The 26994-nt window shown below is 40.0% G+C and overlaps 1 protein-coding gene across 21 annotated transcripts in view; it reads right to left on the bottom strand.

Moving 5' to 3' along the window:
* LOC5564725 (serine/threonine-protein kinase 10) overlaps positions 1–25225 on the bottom strand; it is a 157091-nt gene extending 131866 nt beyond the window's left edge. For 5 of the 21 annotated variants that reach the window (XR_002501711.1, XR_002501709.1, XR_002501710.1 and 2 more), the window contains exons 1-2: positions 24940–25210; positions 10724–11715 (exon numbers count right to left, since the gene is read on the bottom strand). The gene's annotated coding sequence lies outside the window, so the exon portion shown is untranslated. Of the gene's footprint in view, positions 1–10723; positions 11716–24939 lie in introns of all 21 variants that reach the window. The other 16 variants (XR_002501695.1, XR_002501708.1, XM_021851545.1 and 13 more) reach the window with 14 other exon arrangements.
* Between the last annotated feature and the right edge of the window lie 1769 nt (positions 25226–26994).

Below are 26994 nucleotides of genomic sequence, written 5' to 3'. Positions count from 1 at the left end.
TAGCAATTTGATGTTGTATTTTCACACAAAAGACTACCAGTTAACATTTTAATATCCTTTGATAAATTGATTCTTTTCAAACTATGTAAGATTAGGTTAATATTTTCGTGTGTTGTGCACACACAAACATTATGTGTTCCTGAATTGGATAGAAGCTTGCATTGCCTTGGACGAAGGCTTGCAAATGAGGAAAAACCTACCTTAATATTTTCGTTAATTTCCTTGAAGCGTGTATACGCTTCTTTCAAAGTAGTCATCATTAATCGTTTTTGGATTGCTTGACGCTTTCCATCTTTTTTTACAGATACATAATCTTTTTGGCCAGGCATAGCTCTACTTACTTCATCGTCTTCAAAATATTGAATTATTTTTTCTTTTGTCTCATCTGTTAATGAAGTACTCGACCTAGCATTTTTGGTTGCAAGACAGTTATTTTTGAATTGTTTTGCCTCTTTTGCTGTATTTCTATTGGTTTTGAACTCATCAATGGCGTCTTGAATAGACCACGAGCTTGGCAGCATCGACAAAATCAATAATTTTTCTTTCCTTGTCGTGGCTATATTCGAGAACCTTTCCTTCATATTCATAATTACCTCATCGTAGTCTGTATTTTCCACATCCTCAGGTCCTAATTTGAAGAGGTTTCTTCGTACAGCTTCGTTGATTTCACGGTATTTTTTCTCGGGATAATTGACGTAACCCATCTTCGTCCATTTAATCGGAGTCACTTTTATTCCAGCTATCCCTTCGTTGAAGCGTTCGATGTTGACCTTCTGGATGCACTCATCTTCTGATTGATTTGTTGAAACAGATGTCGCTGATGGTACCGTGGCAAGACTATCTGCACTTGGTACTTCTGGTAACTCCTCAGTTGTTGTCGGTGCATCTAGTAATTCCTCAGTTGTTGTTGTTTTCGAACTTCCTGCAACCTGATCCACCGATGATGTACAGATTGCCCGTTTGTCAACGTTTAAACGGCAGGACGTACAAATGCGTAAATTTGTATTCAATGTAGACATTGGAGCATAACCAGCCGCTTTCAGTTTATCTATGGTGCTTTCGGTGAGATTTCGTAGCTCTTTCGAACACTTTTTTTCTGCAAACGGCCTGCAACAGTTGAGAAAGCGACTACTTATGTTGCTCGTTAGATTTTAATAAACAAAATCACTTTTAAGTTTTTACTGACTAGTTTGGAGTCGTTTGCTTGACTGAAGAAAAATTTTACAATTAAATCTTTTATAACCATAGTGGTAGTATATTTTTAGCTTTTTCGTGAGTATGTTCATGGTATGTACCTATCATGTTTTTGATGTTGTTGAAGTTACTCGCTTTCTCCCAAATATGATTAACAAAGTATATTCTCTACCAAGGCGGGTCTATACCCAGGTGTAATCAGATTTTAACTTTGTGGAGAAAATCAGCGCCGAGAAAACCGACCTGCTTTACGTATACTAGATCACCTGGGTATAGACCCGCCTTGTTCTCTACGAGGTAAACTTTTTGCAGGTAAACTAGTCGTATACCTGTATAGAAAACTTTTTTTGTAGCTTTTGTCTTCAATATTAGATTTCTTATAGGTTTCTTTTATCAAAAGGTTTCAACACTATTGAGAGAATTTTTCTTCAGTTACGTACAATAAAAAATATGACACTATCAAGACTTTAGATCACAACACTGGATCGCGTCTAACTTTCTAATAGATGCTATAATAGTTATGAATAATTAAATAAAATATCATGAAAACAACTTGTTAACCTCATGTGGTACCCTTAACAAAAAATTCAGCAACAAACTGCGGTCCTAAAAAAAATAATGAAAATAAAAAAAAAAAATTTTTCACCAAGTGTCAAATTTGTGAAATATTTGAAATGTCATAACTTTATTGGCTTACCATCACCAAATTTTTATGGTAGATAGCTAATATAATGGACCGTTTTCCCTCAAAAAATTACGTTGGTATTCCGATAGGGTTTTGAGATATTTGAGTTTTTGTGACAAAAATGATGTTTTTTAATGCAAAAAAAATTTTTTTTAATGTGTATTTTTTTTGGAATCTTTATTTAATTGTCTAACTTTGTTTCTTTAGTTGTCTAACAATTGAACGAACCGTTTTTGCTGTGCAGCTTTTTGAATATTTTTGAACCATTTTCACATACACCCTTTTGAAAAGTTAGTCGTGCTCAACTTGAAGATTTGATACCGAAAAATGACGATTTAGATGGAACTGAAAAACTGTGCAAAGTTTCAGATATTTTTGAAATGGTCGATCAGAATCGACTTGCATGCCTCCGTGGAATCCCTCTGTTGGGTTGATGTTTGTAATGTTAAGCTTTTGACTTAAGGTATACCGTGAATGAAGTTAGTGTTGAACAATGAGATCTGAACACCGACTGTTTCCTTCAAGAAACAACTTTTTGTGTTCAAATTTACTCCAAATAAGTTGAATACTTTATAAGGAGTAATGTTGATGCAAACAATTCTTGATAACTTGATATAAAAGTGATAATCTAGTTCTTCTTCTTTCTGACGTTACATCCCAACTCGGACAGAGCCTGCTTCTCAGCTAGGTGTTCTTCACTTAGCTCGCTGGTTTTGCATTGTAGCATTGAAAATGAATTGCAATTTTTATGTGTTTCTAAACTTATTTTGTTCAATTTTTTGCTACACAAAATCTGATGAAATACCTTTCATTTTATCATTTTGTCATTAAAAGATTTAATTCGTTCTATTTTCCCTCTTCAAATTTGTCCTATTTTTACAAGAGCGAATGTGAAAATGGAGAAAATATAGTTCAGGGAAGTGTACATTGGAAATTTCTTTCATTCTTTTTCTTCTTGGCATTACGTCCTCACTGGGACAGGAGTCTGCTTCTCAGCTTAGTGTTCTTATGAGCACTTCCACAGTTATTAACTGAGAGCTTTCTTTGTCAAACTTGCCATTTTCACATTCGTATATCGTGTGACAGGTACAATTATACTCTATGCCCAGGGAAGTCAAGGAAATTTCCATTACGAAAAGATCCTGGACCGACCGGGAATCGAAACCAGACACATTCAGCATGGCTTTGCTTTGTAGTCGATTCTAACCACTCGACTAAGGCAGGCCCTAAAATTTCTTTCGTATTTTCAGCTAAACCTTGGCAGATTTCTGGCGAGATCTTCGAGAAATTCGTTGGGGTTCTGGTAAACTATTGGTGGGATTGGAGAAATTTAAAATTGTTCATTATTTGCACTCAAACCATTCGCCGAATTCTTTTGAATCGAATATTAGAATCAGTAATTTTCGACTGATATCTATAGTAGTGGTTTTTGGTAGATTTCTCTCAAGAATTTTGACAAATATGGTTTTCGGAGAGTTTTTGGTGAAACTTTCAAAGATATTTTCCGTAGATTGCATAATTTCTAGAATTTGGTTGAAATTTTAATAAGTACTGGCTTCTTTTTCTTCTTTCTGGCATTACGTCCCAACTGGGACAAAGCCTGCTTCTCAGATTTATGTTCTTATGAGCACTTTCACAGTTATTAACTGAGAGCTTTCTTTGCCGATTGACCATTTTTGCATGTGTATATCGAGTGGCAGGTACGAAGATACTCTATGCCCTGGGAATCGTGAAAATTTCCTTTTACGAAAAGATCCTCGACCAGCGGGATTCGAACCCACGACCCTCAGCTTGGTCATGCTGATTAGCTGCGCGTTTACCACTACGGCTATCTGGGCCCCTCCTGCATGATTTTCTGTAGGACTCTGGCAAGATCCTTTTGGAAAGTTCCCTATACGACTCATTATGAAATACTTGATAGTCTTTTGACTAGAATTTTCATGGAATTCTGCAGTATGTGAGCTGAATTCTTATATATATTGTAATGCATAACCTACGTGATTTTTTATTGTACCATTCAAGTATAAGGTAAGTGTACCAGTTTCAGTCATAGTGGTTCCTTATTTCGTCATACGTGTAAATTTGATAGTTTCCATATTTTGAATGGTTTTGTGTGGTTTAGTTGTGAGATGTCAAGTACCATTTTGATTCAAAGTGTTCGAATGCTTCGAATCCCGGACGACGGCCTTAAATCACCCAAAGTTTATTTTTTAGACAACTTTATTGCATGTAGAACTAGAAAATATATCCTAATTATGGATTCTAGTCGAAAAATATCAGAATTTGTTCCAATAACACTGTGAATCAGGCTGGTGTCCGTCTTTCGAATCGTTCGTCAATTCGATGCATGGTTCATATCGTTATTTTAAAATTAGAAATGATTCAAATCTTGGAAGTGTTCGAAAACATCAGTGTGGCCACCATAACTGGTACGCTTTACATCTGTAGATGCATTCTGAGGTCTTCAAAAGGTTTCTAAAACTATGATATCGTGCACATTCATTTGCAGAGGTCTGTGGATCGTTCGTTGAACTTCCATGTTTCAGAAAAGTTGTGAACCACTGGAATAGAGGCTAAGAGAATGACGGTCGCTTTTAGAAGTTATCGAGCCAGTTTGACAAAAAGTTCTAAGTAAGGAACTGGGAAAAGAATACATGAATTAACATGTTTTTGTGCTACAGCAAAAAAAAAATACTATATTTTGCTTCACTAACAACAAATATTACAGATTTTTTTAATCCTTAAAAAAATGTATTTAAGTGCTCCGCAAAAATCCAGAGTGGTTATGACCAGCCTTGAAGACGCGGAAAAACTCGTAATTTTTTTTTAGGATTCTGAATAAAAAAGTTAATGTTTAGCAGTTCACGAACATTTCTAGAGCATTCTGGTCGATTTCGACTAAATGTATTGATGAATTCTTTGAATAAATTCTGCGAGAATCGAATTTTCATGGAAGAATTTTACGATAAATTTCGCAAGAATTCTTTCAAAATGTATGAAAGAATTCATCAACATTCATTAAGACAATTTAATAAAATATAAGAAATATTCTTGAAGGATTTCCCATGGGAAAGTTCCAGAAATAGCAGGTAGAACTATTCGTGGTATTTTTGGGAAATTCGGGGAATTTCGTCAATTTTTGGAGAAATCCTAGAATATTTTTTTGTGATAAAAAAAACTCTGTATTTATTCGGGAATTTGGAGAAACAACTGGGAAAACAATTGAGAACTTTCTTAAGAAATTGAAGGATTTCTCTCTACAAGAAATTCTTTCAGACATTCAAGTAGTACTTGGTTCTAGAAGCAGAAGTTTCAATGAAATTACTGTAGTCATTCCGAGAAGAGTGTTCTTCATGTTTTTGAACGAATATCTGTACGATTTTTTAGAATAATTCCAAGAGCATTCCACTAGATGGTTCCTAAAAAGCATCGCTGAAAAAAATCATGAAAAATTGTTGGAATAATTTTCGAAGGAGTCTCTAGACAAATCCTTACATGAACAATTTAAAGGTGTCGTATGCCTGCGACAGTAGGAGAATCAGTAGGACAATAGTAAAATTCACTTAAAATCCTGGACAAATTACTTGATGAGGTTCTTCATCAAAGGCATAGCAGAATTCATAGATACATCTTTTGAGAAACTATTGGAGAAACTCAAAATTCGTGAGTTCAAAATTCCTCAAATCCAGAAAAAAAATAGGGGGACTTACGGCTTCGGCACCATTCGACTATTATCGGCAACCAAATTTCAAACGCCAAATACACAGTTTTTTTCTATCAAAACACACCAATGAAACCATTCAGATGATTCTTTGTTCTGTCAGCTTCCCGCTGACGAGATTTCCGAGACGGAACAAACGATATCGCCGAAGATGTCATCAATTCAAATGAGGACGCCTCAAAATGTGACTGATTTGGAGCTGCCGAAGAGATTCACCAGCAGTTGTTATGGGAAAGTTGCCGAAGAGAATGAGGCTGCCGACAATAGTCACACTGACAAGGGATGTTCGCAGCGTTATAAAAACGTTTACAAAAGCATTTTGACAAGTCTGTCGGTGTGAATCGATAGAGGATTGAGCAACGCATAAATGTAAACAGACAAACACGGAATATGTCTGCTGATGTCCGAGAAAATTACAAAAGATGCACGGCATCGGCCTAAGCTGCCGAGAATACGTAAGTTCCCCTATTTGCTAAACATTTTCCGGGCGATTTTTTTTGTATAATTTCTGGTGGAAATCCTGGAGAAATTCATGGAGGAATATAGAACTATTTCTTGATTTTTTGAACTACAGGAGAATTTTCTGATAGAATTGCTCAAGGAATCCTCAAGGCGGGAATCCATTTAGTCGATACTTTTCAAGTGTTTATGGGAACTTTTGGAAAAATCACTTTGGAATAAAGGTTTGGTGGAATCCTTATAGATATTTCAAGAAGTTCCATCGATAAATTATTCAAGGAATCTCTCGAGGCGTCCTAGGAATGATTTCAGTTGGAATCCGTGAAGTAATTCCAGAAGAAACACCAAATTCTTAGAACTTATTTGAAGAATATCTGAAGGAATTCCTAAACATAACCTTAACATTTTTTTGAGCATTTTTTGGAAAATATGTTGTTGCGCATAATAGCGCATTCTAAATTTGAACCTTTTAGTATAAAAAAGTTATACAGCATCCCTAGATGTGCGCAAAATAGCGCATCTCAAATTTTAACAAGAATTGCAATATTCAATCTGACAGCTAGCAATCTTAAGAAATCTGTCCAGTGTAAATAACTATGAGAAGTCAAACTGCATTGCTAAGATGGAGGTGCGCGCAACTAGGAATCAATTTGTTTTCCTATCAATAGTCACCGAATTTGTAAGTAGCTTTAAGTATATTTCATTAATTATTTTAATAAATATTATTTGATAGCTTTGTAGCTGATCACAGACAAACATGCTTGTCTTTTGTTCTGCTGAAAGAGTCGATGTCTTCAAGCACCTTCCGCAATCGCAACACTACAAAGAAATTCGGTGAAATTATGTGAAATACATCACGGTCCCCTGCAGACACCTCCTCTCTACAGCTATTCATGTTTACTACTGTCTGTGAATTTGATGCTTTAGGCATACTGTAGTCAATTGAGTTGTGCGGTTTCTAGGGATGCTGTATAACTTTTTTATACTAAAAGGTTCAAATTTAGAATGCGCTATTATGCGCAACATTCCCCCCCGTAACACTTCAAGCCTGAAGAAGTTTTACAGTGTTTTTAAATTTGAATTTTGGATATCGACACATACATAAAACAAATTATGGCGACTAATTGCAGTTGAACATACCTAAACCATCACTAAATTAAAGTAAATGAACGAAACGTTCATTGGATCTGCATATAACGAATTGTAAGATTTTGTACTTATGAAGGCTCGTTTACACTACATGATAGAACAACTATTATAATTTGGAGAACTGACTATGCATACAAAGCGCTGCGTTGGTACTAGTGGAACCGAAGCGAATAGAAGTTTGTGATAACGTTGTCTTCTGGAGCAACACACGTTTTTCCCGCTGACCGGTGTAATCCATCTCCACCGATGCAAATGCTTTGTGCACTTACCTCGTTACACGTATTGTTGTGTTGGCTTTTGCTCGCGTTGTCTTCTAACTCACTTGTCGAATAATAGTCATTCTAAACATTGGTTGGTACTCCTTCGGCATATAATAACGAATCGAAGAGGCGAATCCCAAACAGATTATCGTGCATCTCGCGGTGATCTTCTAATTTGAGATACAGTCTCTTCGGCTGGATCAGACGCCATTGGAGCAATAAGTTCGTTTTATTGAACGAATTTCTTTGTAGTGTTGCCGTTGAAGGAAGCGCCGGTGAACACCGAGTCTTTCAGCAGAAAGTGAAACATATTTGTTTGTTTCTGATCAGCTACAAAGAAATTCGTTGTATGCATTCAACGAATTAATTTCTTGATGGCATGGAATGATTCAACCGTAAAGAATAAACCTCAGCTCAGATCTTCAACGCGAGATGCACGAAAACCTGACTGAGCTTCATTTCGGTCCATCATTATATGTCAAAGAGGGATCGGCACCAGATGTGGCTATTGTTCGTCATTGGAAATAGAAGGCAACGCGAGCGGCAGCCGTTATCACACCAATTTGTGTAGGTATCGAAGTTGCTGCACATTTTTTTCGAGCTGCGTCATTTATCGATGTACAAAATCAGCGTCGATGTGACGTTTAGTAAATCGGCGGTGACAACGTGACCCGGCAACACATTGGTTCAAGCTGAGTTCTAACAAGTCTTTTTGAATGCGAAGTCAGTAATTATTAACTCAGAAGCGAATGCATAATGTAGGAATAAAGTGTCGAAAGTAAATTCACCAATAATTATTGAAGTTTTCATAGAAAACTGAAGTAGCAGGCTTGGTTCCAGCAGCACCGTTAATCCAACAAATATAATGAAGGATGATACTTTTCATACAATTATACGACAATGAGAAAATATTTGTTTTAACATTGGTCCATTATATAGCTGGCTATAGCTAACTCGATTTCGATTTATGAATCTATTGAGTGACAGCAAACGCTTGTATTGGTTTTGGTTGGTGGTTGATTCTTTAAGAATGTTTTTTAGTTTATAAGTCATGTTTATAATGAAAACTGCAAGAATAAAAGGGAGCCAAAACAAGTTACGTTATACAGAGGTTACGTTATATTGAGGTATGACTGTATGACTTTTTGTCCCCAATGCCTCACTCCGAAATTTTCGAGACAAGTTTGGAATTTGGGGCAGTCCGAAAAATATTCAACAAAATCTGAAGTTTGTGGGTTTGTGGGACAAAAAGTTAAAAAAAAAATATTCGTGTCGACCTTATGTTATAATGAATCAACAGCCAGTTTCCTTCCTGATAGAATTACCGGTTTGCCAAATATGATAGTAAAAGTAATTGATCAAAAATATTATCAAGAATCTGGCTGGATTCACTTAAACATATAATCGAAGATCTTACTTAGATCTTATTTGATACCCAACAAGGTTTATTCCAAGAGCTTTGCTAATTGTAATTTTAATACAGTACTGACCCGATTTTGTCTGCCCCCGATTTTGTCAGCTTTTTGACCCGATTTTGTCAGCCTATTTTAAATTTGTAAAAAAAATTGTTATCGTCATGTTTTACCACGTTTACATTAAAATTGATGATGATGTTTGATGTCATGCACGCATGGGCGTAGCCAGAGGGGGCAATGGCAATGCCTTTTATCAAGTGTTAAAAATCGATATTACCAATATAAGGGAGGGGGAGCCCCTGATAAAAAAAAACTGACTACTCCCATGTCCATCGCGCTCTTAAAAAAAAAAACATGGACCATGTAACACGTCAAAATTTGAAAAACAGGAACCTATTTTGTCAGCCTAAAATTCATCGAGGGGCTGACAAAATCGGGTCCTTACTGTATAACACATTTCAGCCCATTCTAAATCGGTAAAAACCTGCTAAGGGGTTCTGCTAAGCACAAAACAAAACGTATTCTTAATCTACGCAAAAAAAGTTATATGACTAAATTAGGACACCATTCCAATGATTCATCCTATCGCTCACAACTAAGGGTTAAGCGCAGTATGTGTCGTCTTTTTTGATTCACTTTTGCTAGACTAAACTAAGCACAATAACGAAAAAGAGTCGAATCAAACGTTGCGCAAAACGATAAATATAGGACCATAAGATATTCTGTGGATCAGTAATCCTATAATTGAAATTTACCATTTATTCTGTTAGAAAACCAACGATCAATCAATTTTAATCTAGGTTCAAACATTGTTCAAATTAAACATGTTTCCCATGTTCACTGTATTCAAAGTGCGTTCCTAATCCAAATGCCAATAAACTCCTTCATAATTCATTACGCAACAGGATGTTTTCGTCAGAATCTACGTATGATCTTAACACTGCCGGTTCACACACGATTTCAAAAAATTGAACGTACACCCGATTCTGTTTTTGCACGATTTTTTTTTTACACGGCTGTGCAAAAAAGTTTCCATACATTTTTTTTCGCCGAAACCTTATTTTTGTATGAAACGCCGAGAAATTGTGGTACTTTTTTTGCACGGTACGCATCCCCGTGCAAAAACAAAATCGGGTGTATTTAGAGCAAATTTGAAAAATTGAACCATTTTTAAGATCTGTACAATATTGAACCTGCAGCAATTGGATCGTATTACCAGAGCTGTTAAATGTCATGAATTTCACGTGACTTTGACATTTGAATATTGCTAATATCATCGCTCCTAGTGGATAAAGTCATCGGAAAATGTTTTTCCTGGTGACTTTTTCCGAATTACTATCGGTTGCTAATACTTGTTGATGCGATATATCGCATGCAAGTGAGCTATAAGCATTTGAATTTTTCCAAAATTTTGACATTTAACAGCACTGCGTATTACTGTTGGTTAATTTTGGATGCAATAGGGAGCCAGATCCCATTCTTGGCACTATTGATTCACTTCAACAGGGATTTTTTTAGAGCTGCTGAGTACATTATGTGGCATAATATGCGCATTAAAATGCTTCGTACTGCAAAGTATCCAACAATTCTATCGAGAAAAACCACCCAGGCCAAAATGAATGTCGGAATTGCCCAAGTAGATCTTAGTCCTATTTCGTAAATCAGACTTTCAATGAAGATCTAGAAAAGTCAATAAGAACGTAATAGTTCAACTCATTGAAACATATTTATAGTTTTAATTTGTTAATTCTTTCAAGTCTCAGCGTCTTGCAACTCAAAAATACATCCCATAACAAAATTCCTTAAATTATACAATATAGTAGCATTTGAGGGTACTCACCTTTCGTTCGAAAACTGTACACCAAATTGACTCCTCTGCAAATATCGATACTGGCAACGATCGACTTGATGGACACTGGCTTCCGAGTTGCTAGTTTATTCAATATAGAAATTGTTTCCCATACACATAATATCCAGTTAACAAATTACACCACAAAACACTAGGTTTTAAATAAAGGAAATTTACCACGCAATGTTTACGTCGCACTGTTTTTTTTTTTCTTGTGTAGGTATGTATTATGCACTTGGTTTTCGTGTCCAGCTCGTCAGCTCACAGCGGTGAAGTCTGCTTCTTCTGCTTCCTCTGCGTCCGCACTTTGTTCCGTACACTTCTTTTCCTGTTAGCTACTCCGTTTTGACATCACACAGACACTCCATACTCTTCTTCACTTTGTTGGCTGAAATTGGACAATCACTTTTCTTCCACTGTAGTGGCTCACTGGCCGTTCCGAAAATTACATCTTTTCGCTCTTTCCCGGCTGGTTCGCTCCCAACAACATTCGGGGCTTCGATTGCTTTTCGCTCCGTATCATTCGCTTATTGGCCACTAAAACTGCGTAAAATTGAAACTATTTTCACAATTCATTAGTGATATTATGGACGGTGTTAAGGCAATCCAGCACAGTACGTAACCATATCTAGTTGTCCATTTCATTCAATTGCACACGTACACATCATATCTTCTGGCCTATAATAGATCACTTCCGGGAAAAATCCAATCAGTTTTCGAGTGGCCCACAACCTGTTCTACTACTGCCTAAGACTCAGTTCCGTAATCCGAAAAATGTCTGGTTTCAGATTTCACTCAACAAAATGTAGGTAGTTAGTCCACTTCAACTCGACGCCTCACGACACACACTGACTGACTAGTGGTGGCCTCTCCTCATGCCGTCGTATGCAGACTACTGACTACGGGCTGACGAGACTCTATTACTGCCTCTGGTCCACACTGGATCTGGCAATGGATGTGTGCTGCAATAAGTGTTCTACCCACTACGGTTACCGTCGACGTATAACATTGTGGAAAGAAATTCGATTTGAAGAGTGTTGCTGGTGCCTCCGGCCGATATACACATGTAAATGCCGTTCGAACCGTGCTTGGGTGTGTGTATATGGTAAACTCTGATGGGAGTCGCCAGCTAGCAGTCTTGGAGGGTGCAGTGCTGCCAACAGGTGTATGACCCAGTGTACCCAACGGTAAATGTTGAGGTATGAGGATTTTTCACATTTTCGCTCAAGATTATTTCAATCATTATTCTTCTTTTTAGCGGCACGTCCCTGCTGAGACAGAGCTTGCTTCTTAGCTTCTACAACAGTGGTTGTAGCAACTGATTATTTCAGACAAAACGAAACGAGAAAAAAAAACACAAAAGATTGAAAAGAAACCAAGAAAACAAAAAGAAACTTACAAGGAATCATTATGCAAAAGTCTGATTCGTCATAGAATGTAACCAGTAATTTAGCTAAGAATATTTTTAGGATTTTTTTATAAATGATTGTTTAGTGTTAGTACTGGCAACCCTTCCGAGTTCGCTGGGCTGAAGTTAGCAGCGATACATACCATCCGTCATTATGACTGCTCAGGAGATGTGTCAGAAGATGGAACAATATTCGACGAGAAAAGACAAAACGCACGTTATTTCTCACCTTAAAGTAATAAGTGAAATTTAAATACTATTGTTACTCCAAAAATTTAGTAAATAACATTTTTTGAAGTCCAATTTCGTAAGCGGTGAGAATTAATAAATTGAATTGCCCTATACAAGTTGTTTATACTTAAAATTTATTACAGAATTCAATTCGCTATACTCTAACCTAAATTGTTTGTTTGAAGAACGAAGAAACGATAAAGCACTGAATTTGTAAGATCCTTTATAATTAAACTAAACCTATATAACTAAAATATATCTAAATTGCAGCTTGAAGCACTGCGCTGACAAGAATCGTGTCTTATTACTCTGTTCTCGAACAAAACTTCAAGAAATTCATGATGTCCGAGCAGCATGAGAAAACTCCGGATAACAGCAACATCTACAGCTGTGTTGCATGTCACCGACCAGACTCCGCCGATAACATCGTCGCTTGTGACAAATGCTCTGACTGGTGGCACTATTCCTGCGCCGGCGTTACTGATTCCGTAAGAGCGACGAAATGGTATTGCCGAACTTGTCTCCCGCAACCAGCAAAGTCAGTTTCCAGCGCCTCGACGTCGGCTTCCCGGAGAGCTCGCTTAGAACTAAGCATGCAGCGCCTGGAGGAGCAGCGAGAGCTAGACAGGAAACAAATGGAGCTCGAGTTGGAGAAGAGATACATGAAGGAGAAGTACCAGCTATTAGAGGAAACGTTACATGAGGAGTTTGAAACTCGAAGCGTACGAAGTCGGATTGACGAGATTGAGTCTCGAGCAAAGCACACAACACAATGGGTTCAGGAACAAACGGTCGCGAATGCAGCAGAACTTGAATGTAGTGGTCCTGTCTCCACAAAGGAAATTCGACAAGAGGTTGTTCCCACAGGAGTACCGGCTCCAATCGTACACGTCACGGGTGTCGAAGAAGGAGCTGTAGGAGGAATTGAAGGTGTGATTAGAGATCCCCAGATTCCCCCAGATGGCAATGCATTCTACAAATTACAGCAAATGCTACAACATTGCAAAAAAGATCAACAACCAACTCTGCAGCAGATACAAGAACTGCAGGAGCAGCTACAGCTGTGTCAGATTCGTATACAGCAAGAATCAACACCTGTATCTTCACGACTACCGACCGTTTCAAAAGGAGCCATTCGTAAAACGAATATGAACGAAACCGTCAAACTGGCTGTTGACGCTCCACATCTCGAATTATCCAGTCCCATGGTTCCAATGACGCTGGGTTCCCAAAGGAATCAACAACAACGAGAGGCACTTCAAACCCAAAATCTTTTCTCTCACTCTTTACCGACCGTACGTCATACCGTGAATCCGCCTGGTCCCATTGGTTCATCGATCGTTGATCGTCAAGGTCCGACTCCGGAACAGCTCGCCGCAAGACAAGTTATGCCTCGTGATTTGCCAGATTTTTCCGGCGATCCCGAAGAGTGGCCGCTGTTTGTAAGTTGTTACAACAACACGACGAATGCTTGTGGATATAACAACGCCGAGAACCTTTCTCGACTCCAGAGGTGTCTAAAAGGTAGTGCGCTCAAGTCAGTTAGGTATTACCTGATGTCACCGGAATCGGTTCCAGATGTTATGAGGACCCTGAAAACGCTATTTGGCCGCCCTGAGATGATAATCAACAAACTAATCAGGAATGTTCGTGAAACTCCCCCTCCAAAACCGGAAAAGCTAGAATCGCTGATTGAGTTCGGGATGGCTATACGGAATCTCACTCAGCATCTAATCGCCGCCGGTCAGCAACCACATCTCTCTAACCCAATTCTGTTGCAAGAATTAGTGGACAAACTGCCAGCCGGAGTTAAATTGCAATGGGCCCAACATCTTCAGCATCATCCGGTTGCTTCCTTGCAAATTTTCAGCCAGTTCATGTCGACTGTTGTGGATTCAGTCAGCAAGGTAGTAGTGTACGTTGGTGAACCGACCCAGAGAAACGACAAGCGCCGGGAGAAAGGATTTCTTCACGCACACGCCGAATCAAGTGGAACCAGCGTACTTCAACCGTCAGTGAAACGATGTCCAGTTTGCAACAAAGAAGGTCATCGCGTACCAGAGTGCGCGACGTTCAAGAAGGGCAGTGTTGAAAACCGATGGAAGAACGTCCATGCCCTGAAACTGTGCCGTTGCTGTTTGAACATTCATGGCCGACGAGCATGTAGGAACACCAATCGATGCGGAGTCAACGGCTGTGAATTTCGTCACCATCCAATGTTGCATACGTCACCTCCCCCGCCTCCAATCGAAGGTGGCAATCAGCGTTCCAATCAATCATCCGAAAACCACACGTATCACCACTGTGGACAATCGGTGTTGTTCAGAATCCTTCCAGTGATACTTCACGGGCCTACTAGGTCTATGAAAGTTTTTGCATTTTTAGATGAGGGTTCGTCTTCAACTCTCATCGAACATGAGCTTGCCGGACAATTGGGAGTTGAAGGGCGAAATTCTCCGCTGTGCTTAACGTGGACGGCAAATATGTCTCGATTGGAGTCAAAATCACAAATGATTTCCATAGATGTATCCGGAATTGATCAGCAAAAACTTTATCACCTGCCAAATGTTAGAACCGTTGAAATTCTCAATCTTCCTGGTCAAACTTTGCGTTTCGGCGAATTGCAAAGACATTTCAAACACCTAAAAGGTCTCACAGTTGAAAGCTACGAAGATGCTGTGCCGCGTCTTTTGATAGGACTTCGCAACCTCGAGCTAGCAGTTCCACTGGAAACCAGAGCAGGAGATCTTGGACCGATAGCAACTAAAACACGTTTAGGTTGGTGCGTTTATGGAAATCTCGATTATCAACACGAACGTGAGCATGTCAGCCTTCATATCTGCGAATGCGATACCAACGGCAAACTGGAATCGATGATGAAGGAGTATTTCAATGCAGACTATACCGGAGTTGCATTAATTGAACCGCTGATGTCCGAGGAGAACAAACGTGCTCAACGGATTCTTGAAGAGACGACGCGTCGAGTCGGAAATCGGTTTCAGACCGGATTGATCTGGCGGTATGACGATGTAGATCTGCCAGACAGCTTTCCGATGGCTCTCCAGCGTTTAAAATGTTTGGAACGACGGATGGCGCGAGATGTTGCTTTGAAGGAGAATCTTCATCGTCAGGTGCACGAGTACCAGGCAAAGGGGTATGCCCATCGTCTAACTCAGGAAGAACTGCTCGAGGCGAACCCTAAAAGAGTGTGGTACTTGCCCATCAGCGCTGTGACAAACCCAAATAAGCCGGGAAAAGTTCGCCTCGTTTGGGATGCGGCAGCGAAAGTCGCCGGAGTTTCTTTGAATAGTCTCCTTCTACCAGGACCAGATCTGTTAACACCATTAACTCATGTCCTCTTCCGCTTCCGGCAATATCCGGTGGCCGTCTCTGGCGACATTAAGGAGATGTTCCACCAGATCGGTATTGTGGAAGCCGATCGCCATTCGCAACGTTTTCTATGGCGTGATAACCCCGAGCAAACTCCACAAATCTTTGCGATGGACGTTGCCATTTTTGGTGCAACATGCTCACCATCGTCCGCGCAATTTGTGAAAAATAAAAACGCGAATGAGTTCGCATCCCAGTACCCAAAAGCAGCAAACGATATAGTAAGGTGTCACTATGTGGACGACTACCTGGGGAGCTACGAGACCACAGAAGAGGCGATGGAAGTTGCTGAGGGTGTGAGGAAGGTGCATTCGAAGGGTGGATTCGAAATCCGCAATTGGGCATCGAACAACCAAGCTGTGGTGCAACATTTGGGCGGAGAAGCAGTGAGCGGCACAAAAGAGTTGATTTCAAAAGGTGACAACACCGAGCGAGTACTTGGATTGCTTTGGCAAGCTGAAGCAGACGAATTGCGATTTTCAACGACTTTCCGTAAAGAAATTTCTCAACTCATTATCGACGAAGTCAGGCCAACAAAAAGACAAATTTTAAAGTGCATCATGAGTCTATTTGACCCACTTGGAATATTAGCAGCGTTTTTGGTGCATGGTAAAATTATGATGCAACTGGTGTGGAGAACAAAAATTCAATGGGATGAACGCGTTGACGACCACATCTACGATCTTTGGAAGAAATGGATCTCCCTATTCGGCAAAATCGAAGAACTCCGAGTGCCACGTTGTTACTTCCAGCAAGCAAGCGCTGAAATGTACTCGACCCTTCAACTCCATATCTTCGTGGACGCAAGTGAGGACGCGTACTCGGCAGTTGCATATTTCCGGGTAGATACTCACGACAAAGGTGTTCAGTGCACATTAGTGGCAGCCAAAACAAAAGTGGCTCCAATACAACACGTCACCGTCCCGCGTTTGGAGCTAATGGCAGCTGTATTGGGAGTCCGACTTGCAACCCTCATCGCTGATGGACATTCTTTGCCAATTTCACGAAGAGTCTTCTGGTCCGATTCAAGAACCACACTAGCATGGATCGGCTCCGAACATCGTCGTTATCGTCAATTCGTCGCCTGTAGAATCGGAGAAATACTATCTTCAACGGTCGTGGACGAATGGAAGTGGGTGCCGAGCAAACTGAATGTTGCCGACGAAGCCACCAAATGGGGTAAAGGTCCCTGCTTTGACGCTAATAGCCGCTGGTACCATGGGCCTGATTTTTTATACGCTGATGAACTATCTTGGCCGAATACAACTCAAAACATCATAACTACCGAAGAGGAACTGAGACCATGCTACGTTCACCAAACGTTGAAATTTCCGCTGCTTCAGTTTGAACGTTTTTCCAAGTGGAAACGTTTGCTACGGACGGTAGCTTATGTAAGACGCTTTGTGAGCGTTTGTAGACGACGAATACAAGGGCACTACATCAGCACAATGCTGACGCAACCAGAACTGCAGGATGCGGAAATATTGTTATGGAAAATGGCTCAGTACGACGGATACGCAGACGAGCTAGCCATTATTAGAAAAAATATAGATCTGCCTGTTGATAAACGAATTCCGTTGGAGAAAAACAGCGTTCTATACACACTAACTCCGGTATTAGATGAGCAAGAAGTTCTCCGCGTTGATGGTCGCATAGGCTCCCTACAAATAGCCCCTGCGGACATGAAAAGACCAATCATCCTTCCAAGGCATCATCGAGTGACTTTCCTGATTGTTGATGATTATCACCGCAAGTATCTTCACGCCAACTCAGAGACGATTGTAAATGAGGTAAGGCAACGTTTTTATATACCACGACTCCGTGTGTTAGTCAGAAGTGTGGCAAATAGATGTCAAGAATGCAAGATTAAGAAGGCGAAGCCATCTACGCCTAGAATGGGATCTTTACCACAAGGAAGATTATCACCATTTCTTCGTCCATTTAGCTATGTTGGGTTGGACTATTTTGGTCCTATTATCGTGAAGATAGGCAGGTCCAACACTAAACGTTGGATTGCACTCTTTACGTGCCTTACCATTCGAGCTGTGCACGTAGAGGTTGCTTTTGATTTATCCACCCAGTCTTGCATTGCATGCATTCGAAGATTTGTCGCTAGAAGAGGTGCTCCTGTCGAGATTTACTCTGATAACGGGAGAAATTTCATAGGGGCACAACGAGTTTTGAAAGAGCAAGTTGCTCGTATCTATGAGGATGCGGCAGTAACATTCACCAACGCTCAAACTAAATGGCTGTTCATCCCACCTTACACCCCACACATGGGAGGCTCATGGGAGCGTTTAGTAAGATCTATCAAAGTTGCCATGCGTAGCCTACCACAGGAGCGTAAACTGGATGACGATGCGTTGCATACTATGGCAGTGGAAGCGGAGGCTATCGTCAACACACGGCCGTTAACATATCTACCGCTAGATTCTGCGCAGCAGGAAGCCCTTACACCAAACCATTTTTTGCTGGGGTCTTCTAGCGGCGTTAAACAACCAGCAAGCAACATGGCAGATACTCCACGAGCAGGTCGTCTAATGTGGAATTTGATCCAATATAACCTTGATCATTTTTGGCGGCGCTGGATCAGAGAATATTTGCCTACATTAACAAAAAGGACCAAATGGTTTGGAGAATCGAGAGCCCTGCATGTGGGGGACTTAGTTATCGTAATTGACGATATGAAACGGAATGGCTGGATTCGTGGAAAAGTGCTGGAGGTCAACCCTGGAAAGGACGGCAGGGTGAGACAGGCTGTAGTCCAGACGTCTGACGGGGTGTTCCGGAGACCAGCGTCCAAGTTGGCCATTCTAGAGGTGAAGCAAATCGATAAAGACGAGCATGATACCCATCTTTATGAGGAGGGGAATGTTAGTACTGGCAACCCTTCCGAGTTCGCTGGGCTGAAGTTAGCAGCGATACATACCATCCGTCATTATGACTGCTCAGGAGATGTGTCAGAAGATGGAACAATATTCGACGAGAAAAGACAAAACGCACGTTATTTCTCACCTTAAAGTAATAAGTGAAATTTAAATACTATTGTTACTCCAAAAATTTAGTAAATAACATTTTTTGAAGTCCAATTTCGTAAGCGGTGAGAATTAATAAATTGAATTGCCCTATACAAGTTGTTTATACTTAAAATTTATTACAGAATTCAATTCGCTATACTCTAACCTAAATTGTTTGTTTGAAGAACGAAGAAACGATAAAGCACTGAATTTGTAAGATCCTTTATAATTAAACTAAACCTATATAACTAAAATATATCTAAATTGCAGCTTGAAGCACTGCGCTGACAAGAATCGTGTCTTATTACTCTGTTCTCGAACATTTAGAATGTTTAGAAAGCAATGCAGATACCATCAGTGCGCCAGTACCTGCTCATGTTCAAATAAACCTAACACATAAAAAGATGAGTTTAAACAAAGTAAATTTGTAAACTATTGTAGCTGTAGGTAATAGCCGCTGTCCATTACAAATCGACACATTGAAGTATATTGTGGGCAATTATTCACGTATTTACTCAAGTCTCCCGCTTACAACATATTATAACAAGTAATATCTCCAGAGATGCATCCAGGAATTTCTCTAAGGATGACCCGGAACGCGGGTAGTTCATCTCTACGAGGTGCGTTACGAGGTAAGATCTACCATATTGTACTCTTGTTATATCTGTTAATACTTATAGGTTACGATAGGAAGAGTATAAAAGAGTAAAAAGTCACTTAGATTCACTTATTTTTTCTTTAACTTGTCCTTTTGAGAGTTTAATGGTAACAAACCATTTTCTTCAAAAGGTATAAATACAGTCGACTCTCCACATCTCGATATCTAAGGGATCATCGAGATAGGGAGAGATCGGGACATAGCACAAATTTTTAAAGAATGCTAGATTGAAAATCATTCGGTTACCAGGAAAATTAAAAACAAACAGACGTCATTTCGTCTTCGCAAAATGTTTTGAACCCCTAAAATCTAGTATAACAACGTTTGATAAAGAGCATATCGACATACGGAGAGAAAAATGGGAAAGGCAATCCCATCGAGATATGGAGACTGAAAATGTATGCAGCAGAATGGAGGGACTGAGATAATCATCGATGTAAGGAGAGATATCGAGATGTGGAGAGTCGACTGTAGCGATATTTTTCTCTAAAGAGGCTTTTTGCAAATTGTCAAGGATGATTACTGTATGAAAAAAAAACAAATACTTTATCATTTCTTATAATTAATGGAGTAGAACGACATGCACTAAACAAAGGACATGGGTATACCATATACGATCAAAGAAAACTGGTCGCAGTGGTTCATCCCGAACAGAACCAGTTCTCTACGGATATTTTCAAGAAGTGCAAACAACAGTGACTCCAGAGAGTAATTCAGGAATTCCTCCGGAAATTCTTTGAAATATTTTTAATGGAAGCCTTTAAAACAATTTCCAAGCATTCTCCTAGAATTATCTTTATGGAATTGTGAAGGCCTTTTTTTTCTAATTATCAGTGTTTTTTTGTTCGGGTAGTTTTCAAATTTATAAAGTAACCCTTGATGAACTCCAACAAAGATCACTGTAAGAACTCTTTTGGTTCTTGCGAAAATCTTAGAGGATTTTTTAATGCGCTCTGCAAGAAGAATCCATGGGGCCTACCTTAGACGAGTGGTTAGAGTCCGCGGCTACAAAGCAAAGCCATGCTGAAGGTGTCTGGGTTCAATTCCCAGTCGGTCCAGGATCTTTTCATAATGGAAATTTCCTTGACTTCCCTGGGCATAGAGTATCATCGTACCTGCCACACGATATACGAATGCGAAAATGGCAACTTTGGCAAAGAAAGCTCTCAGTTAATAACTGTGGAAGTACTCATAAGAACACTAAGCTGAGAATCAGACTCTGTCCCAGTGAGGACATTAATGCCAAGTAGAAAAAGAAGAAGAATCCATTATCTGAACCAGTAAAAATATAATAGCAACAACAATTAACCCTTTCTTTTCCACAGCTTTGTTCTATCCATGGAATCTATGGAAATATTGCTCATAAAATACTCGAGAAACATTTGGAATAACTAGTAGAACTAGGCGACTAGGCGGGGCCCAGATAGCCGTAGCGGTAAACGCGCAGCTATTCAGCATGACCATGCTGAGGGTCGTGGGTTCGAATCCCACTGGTCGAAGATCTTTTCGTAAAGTAAATTTTCTCGATTCCCAGGGCATACAAGTATCTTCGTACCTGCCACACGATATACACATGCAAAAATGGTCAATCGGCAAAGAAAGCTCTTAGTTAATAACTGTGGAAGTGGTCATAAGAACACTAATCTGAGAAGCAGGCTATGTCCCAGTTGGGACGTAACTGATGATGGTTTATAATAAAAATTTGATTTATTGTTTGACAAAACAAGTTTGCTTTTTTACGTTTTGGAGATGAGGCATTTTCAATTGTTAGTATTGAGTTGTTATGGGACCCAAGGGAAATCCAAAAAGTGGACTGAATACGTGTATTTCAACCTCAATGTTGTCCATTTTTTTTTTGTTTTTTTTTAGAGTGCAGGTAAAATGAACATTTACATCATTTTTTGCCAGCGATATATGAATATATGTGAAAATTTTGATATTTAGTCTGAATTCGTGTCGCTGCTTTAGATAACATCCATATTTTCGATGTTGTGCGAAAGAACCATACAAATTCCTCGTTTTTCTATCAGAAACGATAATATGCTGGGGACGGACCTGGTGTAGTGGTTAGAACACACGCCTCTCACGCCGAGGACCTGGGCTCGAATCCCATCCCCGAGATAGTCACTAAAAATTTCAGTGACGACTTCCTTCGGAAGGGAAGTAAAGCCGTTGGTCCCGAGATGAACTAGCCCAGGGCTAAAAATCTCGTTAATACAGAAAAAAAAAGATAATATGCTTAAGGTGTTCGTTTTACCACCCCTTCCTCTATGTTATTAATCGCCCAGAAAGACGCTGAACAAATTGATAAAGATTCGTGTGGTTGATTATACATGTTATTTATTGAATCCTTCGTCTTTAATGAACATAATGTATGTGCTACGCGAGTTTGTCGTCAAAAAATTGTATGGAAATATTGGTTCAATTGAAAATATTGCAATTGAAAGTTATTTTCCATGCAATTGTAACGAAATCGTGTGTTGTGTTAAAGTCCCTTTAGAGACCCTTACTTTGACAACCTGTAGTTTCGTAACTAAACAAGTAATCTGAACCGTCCTCATATTGTTGAATAGGTATTCACGTGGACTGTGAATAGAGATTCTCAAATCACTTAGTTATTCATACCCGGTTCCGGAAACCCGGAACATCCGAAAAGTAAGTTTCCATCGCAATACTGTATATGTAATTCACATCGGTACCTGAGAGAGACTCGCGAAGAGGAAAAATATCAACGTCATATGCAGCCCAGATTCCACTGTCACGAAACGTCAAATGCAGCCCACCGATTTTATGGCTGCAAACGTGAAAAGTATTGTATTCAAAATAAACTGTGAGTGAAAATCTCAGTCAGCGGAGCTGTTTTTTCCAAATTAGCTGATTAATCTCTACATAAGATTAATTATTTCTAATGTCTGCTACGTTTGCTGCCATAAAATTTCACTCAAAAGGCTATTTATGATTCGGTGTGATGCAAACGCAATCATTTTTTGCTGAGAGGTTCATGTGAAGGTTTGAACGGCTTGCGCATGATTGGTACACGGAAAAAAATATACCCCCGATAATTTGAACGGTACCTCATGCAAACCATCGGGGTTCATTTTTAATTTGAACATCTAGTCACCCTAGAAACGTGTTTCTGGTTACCTCTTTCGTTGTTTTGTTTTGATTCTGTGCTCCGTTCCACAGCGTTCCTTTTCACTTTACTCCGTTCCACGAGGTAAATGACGTTTGAACCATTTTTAATCTGAACGATGTGCAAACTAGCGGGGTACAAATTAAAAAGTGTTCATATTAAATATGGTCAAACCAACAGGGGTACCCGGTAAAACTTACTATTTTAGCTGACTACGCCCATTCTTGAAACTACCATGGAATTTCAAACCAATTTACTATGTTTACGGTCCATATCACCACATTACTGGAACATTTGACATAAACAATTTACATACAAATGTATCGACCGTGATAATTTTTATTTTGAATTTATTTGTCGGCATATCGGTCTATTTTGCTCGAAGTAAGAGGGAGCATGGAGCCGGGGGCTGTCTTGGTAGTGTCATTCTCAAAACACACCCAAGCCGTTCCCATAGGGGACGTTAGCCACAAGGAAGTGGCGTTTCAAGTAATACTGTTTCATATGGTATGCCCTCTTCAACATCTAATCCAATTTCTCTCGCCGTACCCTTACGGTACCTATCCATCTAGTATTCATTGCTTTCTTCTCCATGCTCCTTCTTACTTCGAGCAAAATAGACCGATATGCCGACAAATAAATTCAAAATAAATAATTTACAACAATCTGATTTCGACTACAGACATGGTAAAATCAAGCGCATTTCTGGTCTGCTGAAAATTGCCGGTGCGAGCGCTTAAGTTAACCCCCTAAAATGGTAGTTTTTACCGCACAATTTTTTTTTTGCGTGTATAAACACAAAAGGAATAATAAAAAACTCAGCAATCACAGAAAAAGAAGACCGTCTTTGCGAGTCTCTTCTCAGATAGGTACTATTTGGTTGATGGATATTTTGGCATAATTTTTTTCTGTAATTAGGAACCAATAACCAGCGCACATTCCTTGAAAAATTCGGTCGAGTGTGGTCCATGCGGTACCGGTTCCTGGGGTCCCGGGAGATGGTCAATCTAGACAATTAGATGAAATTACTCAGATTTCAACTCTAAAACCAAATGAATTGTGTCCAATTCTTTATGATTTATTATGTTTGGATGTATTTTGCCGAAAAATGAATGGATGGTTATTCTGGTCCTATTGGAGCACCGGAATGGCCACCGGGAGACCCGTAATATGGGACCTCAAAGTTTTAGCACCAAAAGTAGGCATGCGACGGCTCAATCTCCATGATTTTGAATCCCTGTGACTCTGCTAGTTCAATTATTGATGAATGACCACTTGGGTTCTTCTGGCCCATCGAAATAAACCAGGAATGGCCACTGGAGATGCCCGTATTGTGCGTCATTTCAGTTTTTGTACCAAAACTAGGCATGTGACGACCCAATCTTCATGATTTTGAATACCTGTGGCTCTTCTCGTTAAATTTTTGAGTGAATGGCTACTCTGGCTCATTCTTCTTCTTCTTGGCATTAACGTCCCCACTGGGACAGAGCCTGCTTCTCAGCTTAGTGTTCTTATGAGCACTTCCACAGTTATTAACTGAGAGCTTTCTTTGCCTAAGTTGCCATTTTCGCATTCGTATATCGTATGGCAGGTACGATGATACTCTATGCCCAGGGAAGTCAAGGAAATTTCCATTACGAAAAGATCCTGGACCGACCGGGATTCGAACCCAGACACCTTCAGCATGGCTTTGCTTTGTAGCCGTGGACTCTAACCACTCGGCTAAGGAAGGCCCCTCTGGCTCATTGTTATCACGAAATAATCCAGGAATGGCCACCGGAGATACCCGCATTTCAGTTTTTGTACCAAAACTAGGCATGTGACGGCTCATTATTCTTCTTCTTTCTGGCGTTACGTCCCCACTGGGACAAAGCCTGCTTCTCAGTGTTCTTATGAGCACTTCTACAGTTATTACCTGAGAGCTTTCTTTGCCGATTGACCATTTTTGCATGTGTATATCGTGTGGCAGGTACGAAGATACTCTATGCCCTGGAAATCGAGAAAATTTCCTTTACGAAAAGATCCTCGCCTAGCGGGATTCGAACCCACGACCCTCAGCTTGGTCTTGCTGAATAGCTGCGCGTTTACCGCTACGGCTATCTGGGCTCATTCTTCATGACTTTGAATACCTGTGACTCTTGTTAAATTATGGATGAATGTATATGAATCATTGATACAGATATCGCAACATTCCCAAATATCCCACATACTCAATGATTTGGCAACACTGCACCTCTACCGAAGACCTCCATTTCACTGCTGTTATTATTATTGGTTTCTTGGTGCTGAGATGGAATGGAGCCGAGCCCCGAAGCACCCAAGCAAGCTCTGACTGTGAAGACTGTAGACGTAGAGCAAAAAAAATCTCACTTTTCCAAATGCAACTTTTCCCCACGAATTGGCACTTTCCGTTTTCGCAAACTAGCACAAAAGCCGCCCCTTATGGACGCGAATCGTTTTTTACCACTTTAGGTCACAGATTTCCACTTTCACCAGCACTTTTCCACGTTTGGAAAAATCCACTTCATCACCTCCGACACCATCACCGTTCAAACATCACTCAACAATAATTTTGCTGCTTCGTTTTCCACCACACTCGCACTTTGCTGCGTATTTCTTCTTGCGGGCTTCTTGCTTTGATTGCGTTGATTCCTTTCGAGAAATCGACTGCAGTTGTTCGGGTCCGTTCACAAATTGCATAACGTTAAAATCAAAACTTTTTGTATGAAATCTCGCGTAACTTTTCAAAACGTCCTAAGTAACAAATGTAAACAAATCGAGATTATCATTGCAAATCATTTGCGTTGCACCACTTAGCAGCACACTAGAACACTCGTTCTGATATATTAACAACGAATTAATCTATTAAAAGCTTAACAAAAGGACCAATGTTCAAAACTGCATCGCTTTTAATCAATTGTTACTTTGGACCTTTGATCAGAGAACCAACCACATGTCCTATGTAACATTTATGAATAAACACGATTCTAATGTTACATTGCACATTCCAGAATAAAGCTTTGGAATGGAGTTTAAAAGGTAGAATGATTTGTAGAAGCGTGTCTGAGGCACTACTTAGATGTATAGAATGCCATAATAACTGCTTCTCAATCATTTCATTCGATATTTTCAGAGTCGCACTGCCTCGCAAAATTGGAAACGCTCAAGTGACAAAAAGAGAATGAGTTATACAAAACTGTATTTTGGTCTTTTTGCCAAACCATGTTTTACCGTTTCGCTGGATTGGATCAGCTGCAACTTCTCTTTTCATATTATTAGCGCATTGCGTGCATATAGGGGAATGATATTGAGCACAATTTTGAGCATCATGATGTCATTGTATCAATCTGATTCAGATGCATGGTCGATCAAGCATATAAATATGCTTTCCGGCAGCAACACGAGCAACGTGCATGCGCGACTTGCTCACACATATTTGCAGAGCGATCAATCACCGAAGAGCGGAGAAGCTGTATGTATTTGTTAGGCGTGGGCTCCTTTCTCGAGTTCCTACAACAAGATGGACGGCGTCGTCATCGTCATCATTCCCCACCGCAATTTCTTGTTTCAACTGACGGCTGGTGCTGATTGCAACACAGCCGTCACCACCACCACGTCATGCAGTGGGAAACTCACACATGATCATGTGGGCGAAAATTGAGGGAGAATCAGTGAGAGAGCAAAATGTCCTACATACAGCTCAACGTTTCCCCTCCTTCTGTTGTTACATAGGACACATAGACGGGGGGGAAGAAGTGACGTCGTGGGATTGAATGAATCAAAACAAAGCACAGCTGGTGTCTCCGATTAGCACACCGCAACAAAATGTCGATATTTTCAGAGTAGCTCTGCCTCGCAAAATTGAATACGCTCAAATAACAAAAAGAGAACGAGGTACACAAAACTGTATTTTGGTCTTTTTGCCAAATTATGTTTTAGGCTTACGCTGGATTGGATCAGCATTCGCTCAGCTGCCAGTTCTTTTTTCATGTTATCAGCGTATTGAGTGCATGTAGGGAAATGATATTCAGCATCATGATCTTATTGTATCAATCCGATTCAGATCCATGGTCGATGAAGCATATACATATGCTTCACGGCAGCAAAACGAGCAACTTGCATGCGCGACTTGCGCACATATATTTGCAGAGCAATCATTCACCGAAGAGCGAAGAAGCTGTATGTATTTGTTTGGCATTGGTTTCCTACAACACAATCGACGGCGCCGTCATCGTCATCATTTCCCACCGCTATTTCTTGTTTGCGCCGACGGCTGGTGCCGAATGCAACACAGTCGTCACCACCCGTCGTGCAGTGGGTAACTCACACACGAACAAGTGTGGGCGAAACCAGCATTGAAACGGGGGGAATATTGAGAGAGAAACAGCGAGAAAGCAAAAAGTCCCAAATACAGCTCAACGTTTC

This window comes from Aedes aegypti, chromosome 3, assembly GCF_002204515.2.
Source record: "Aedes aegypti strain LVP_AGWG chromosome 3, AaegL5.0 Primary Assembly, whole genome shotgun sequence".
Lineage (NCBI taxonomy): Eukaryota > Metazoa > Arthropoda > Insecta > Diptera > Culicidae > Aedes > Aedes aegypti.
Note: the sequence above shows the minus strand (reverse complement) of the source record. Positions and strands in the feature narration are given on the sequence as shown.